This window comes from Macrosteles quadrilineatus, unplaced genomic scaffold, assembly GCF_028750875.1.
Source record: "Macrosteles quadrilineatus isolate MER2022 unplaced genomic scaffold, UCM_ALF_1.0 Scaffold_117__1_contigs__length_322204, whole genome shotgun sequence".
In the NCBI taxonomy this organism is placed as follows: domain Eukaryota; kingdom Metazoa; phylum Arthropoda; class Insecta; order Hemiptera; family Cicadellidae; genus Macrosteles; species Macrosteles quadrilineatus.
This window is the reverse complement of record NW_026542710.1, coordinates 25,445-29,321: the sequence shown is the minus strand read 5'-3', so window position 1 is coordinate 29,321 and position 3,877 is coordinate 25,445. Positions and strand designations below refer to the sequence as shown.

Below are 3,877 nucleotides of genomic sequence, written 5' to 3'. Positions count from 1 at the left end.
TATCATGTTAAAATGCAACATGTTAAAATGTAACATTTTATCATGTTAAAATGCAACATGTTAAAATGTAACGTATTAAAATGTAACATGTTAAAATGTAACATGTTAAAATGTAACATTTTAAAATGTTACAATTTAAAATGTAACATTTTAAAATGTTACAATTTAAAATGTAACATTTTAAAATGTAACAATTGAACCATGCCCTCGTGCCTGCACCCAGACTAACGAAATGGAAGCGTGATCCATGCGCAGGCCCGAGGAGCGGCTCACAAAACTTTACTTAACAAAATGAGAACCATGGATGGAGGTTCAAGAACAACACGCCATTTGAGAGAAACGAGCTGTAATTAACCATTTAAAAGAAAACACAACAACAATAATCAACAACAATACATGAATTAAATACTCTCAATAAACCTTAAATAAATTTAGGTACCCGTTTAAGCTGCTGACTTACAATAATTTATTTTAATCATTCAGAAAATCAGAAGGATTTAGTAAAAATTTAACATTTAATAAAAGGAAATTACCAAAATTAACAAACTATAACAATAATAAAATATGATGACTCTTTTAATAAATATCTGAAAAGTTAACAATTAACTAGGGGCCCCAAAAATTAAATACAGTGGAGAGATTTTAAAAAATCGGATGATTAGGCAACAGTAGAATAAAATTTGAAATAAATAACAATAGGCTGCTGTGCTTATAAATAGTCAACAAATGTTAAAAATCTTAAAGTCCATTCGGCAACAGCAATATATATAACAATTAGATAAATAACAATTAGTCGGTAACTTGCGGTAACAGTCTTCAAGGGTGTGACACCGGAGGGCCATGAAGCTGGGCGGACAGCACCGGAGGAGAGAAGAGGCAGGGCGGAGAGGGGGCCAATATGCAGCGCCAGCCTAGTCGCAACATTCCTCTCCGCTGAAGATGGTCAGTCATTTTCCTCCTCACGGGCCCTGAGTGACAAAACCCAGGAAACACAGTAGTAAGAGTAATAGACTGAGTCCATATCCGCAAGGTTCACTGTCACATCTTTCACCATTTACATTTAGTTCCAATATTTCACTGCTTTAGGCCTAACACATCATTTTCAAGTTTCTAAATTTTTTAAAAGGTTTGTCTCTCTATCACAGCTCTCTATCAATATAAAACATTTCAAACAATAACAATATTTTAAACATAACAATTAACAGGTTAAACAGTACAAGAACGGTAACATTAATATTTGCGGTAAAGGTGTCAGCAGGCTAGACGGGTATGTGACAGTGATAAATTTCACCAATAGAGAGAAAATATTTAAATTACCTGGTCCAAAGTGGCCAGAAGAACAAGTTAACAGAGAACAATTGACACTTAGACACAGAAAAAATACTTTAAAATTGACAAAAAACGTTCCATACAAAAAATTTAGGCCTAACGCAACAACTCATGTATTTTTGCTAATTTCTCCAAAAGTTGTGCTCCGAATTTGTTCGGAATGGTCTCAAAAGCTGGGGAAAATGTTCCCGCAGCCTTTCCAGACCATCCCAAACCTTAACTCAAAGGCTGAAACCAGTGGCCTTCCAGGATACCCAGTTCAAACCTGAATGAAAAGTTGCCAAACTAAAAATTACTGTAACTTTCTTAAAACTTGAGTAAAATGACTCAAACTTTCAGGGGAGCTTTAAGAGCAGTTAATACAACTTAATTTAACTAGTTTGGCAAGGACAAAGCAAAATAAAAGACTTTAACCTTACTTGACTGGGTAACACAAACTGAACATTTTACAAGACAAAACAACACTAAATTTTAACGGGACACAAAAACAAAAGACTACCAAAAGTAGTAGCCTAAGACAAATACATTTACTGAGCAAAAATTTTAAGCCTAGGCCTACCACAAAACAGTCAGAAGGACCCAAAACTGACTTGGCAGTTTCTCTCAAATAGCGGCTTTCCAACAAACATTTCTCAGTCAATTCTAGGCCTAGCATTTCGGGCAAAGCCCTGAATTATACAAAACAACAAAGAACAGGGAAACTAACTATCAAAAGTCTTCCACGACCCCAAGACTAGGTTCTAAACCTAGTGCAACATGAGGCAATAACCTAACTTTAGCAAAAAGTGAAAAACTTACCCAAAAGGCGCGCGGGGCGTACTAAAGTTACTCCATAAAGAAAGTTCTCACAAACGGCCAAGAATAAAACTTAAAAGGCACATTTATTATCCAAAAAAGGAAGATTTAAAAGGATAAAAATCTTCAGTGAAGTACTCAAATCCGACGTCTCGCAACCTCTGACACTTCGCGGTCGGAGTAATAAGAACAAAACCCACAGCCTTGTTCGGGGGGCCGTGGAATGACAACGAAACACTGAACTAGCCTACTATAAAAAAAAACACTTGAACCATTGATCATGAGTCGTGACATTCACCCGGTGGAAATAGTCACGGCTCAACCTCCCTCCCCAAAAGAGGACACTCCTCTCCAAAAGGGACAAACAAACAAGCCTCTCCCCCACTTCCTGAAAAGAGATTGACCTGAAAGACAACTCAAGTGTCTGTGGTGGGGAACGCCAAGGGACTTCCAAACTGAGGGGAAAACTCACCCCCAGGGTTTGCTCTGGCCAGAGCTGGAAAATTTTGTGAGGGAAATTCCTTCGCAGAACACCGGGGACAGGAGAAGTGATCAGGTTCTCTGGCCCAGTGCACTTCCCACCCAGACACAAGAGGAAGGAAAATTGCCTACGGAAGAGTTCCGCGGAAGGGCTTGAGATGAGAAATGTGCGCCCTCCGGAACACCTTTCCAGTCCGCGGATCTCCAAGCTCCGCCGTGACAGGCGTCAAAAACCTCAGGATGCGGTGGGGACCTGACCACCGATGACACAACTTTGCAGCTCTCTTGTCCACAGCCGAACTGGCTGGATGAGCTTTACAAAACACCAAATCCCCCACCTGGAAAGGGTTGTCTACTCTACCACGATTGTGCTTCCTCCGGACCAATTCCCTAGCTCTGATCAAGTTTCTCCTGGCCGCTTGCCAAGTTGCCTTGACATCAGCCGCACCAGGAGGTGGCAGAAGGTCGCCAATTCCCCACACATTCGCTAACGGGTTGTTAGGCGGATAGCCTAGAAACAGCTCGAAAGGGACCGCCTTGTGACTCTCATGGTGAGCAGTATTGAAAGCAAACTGAAGCCAAGGGAGTTCCTGATCCCAGGTGGTCTGCTTGTCAGCATGGAAAGCTATGAGAGCGGAACGAAGATTGCGATTGAACCTTTCAGCATGAGAAGGCTGTGGATAGTAAGGGGAGGTAGTCACATGGCGGATTCCGTGCCCAAAGCACATTCTTTTGAACAGATGGGAAACAAACTGTGTTCCGTTGTCGGAAACAATGGTGGCGGGTATTCCAAAATGTTGGAAGAGGTGAGTTCGAAGTACCTGCACGGTGAGCTGTGCAGTGGCATTCCTTAAGGGGAAAAGCCAACAAAACTTGGAGAAGGCATCCACACAAACAAGTAGGAACTTATTTCCTGACTTGCTACGCGGGAGAGGCCCTACATAGTCAATGAAAACCTTCTCCAAAGGTCTTTCCGCCACCTCAGATGACAACAAACCAAACTTAGAGTTTTGAGCGGGCTTGCTCAGTGAGCACGTTTGACAAGAACGCACCCTAGCAGCAAGATCCCGATCCATACCCTTCCAGATGAACATTTCCCTAACCTTCGCAATGGTCTTGTGGATACCTAGATGCCCACCCACAGGAGAAGAATGAAAATACTCAAAGACCATAGGGATTAGAAGACTAGGCAGCACAACTTTAGGTTTACCTCGCTGCCGAGCGCGACAGCAAAGGGCACCCTGGGACAGAAAATATGGGGGGTGGGCTCCCC

The 3,877-nt window shown here is 41.8% G+C and overlaps 1 long non-coding RNA gene across 1 annotated transcript; it reads right to left on the bottom strand.

Annotated features, from left to right (window-relative positions):
• Window positions 1-329: 329 nt before the first annotated feature.
• On the bottom strand, window positions 330-3,079 carry LOC128982120 (uncharacterized). Its single transcript, XR_008489537.1, has 2 exons — window positions 2,128-3,079; window positions 330-968 (listed from the first exon to the last, which is right to left on the bottom strand). It is a non-coding gene; the product is annotated as an uncharacterized LOC128982120 (long non-coding RNA).
• Window positions 3,080-3,877: the final 798 nt, after the last annotated feature.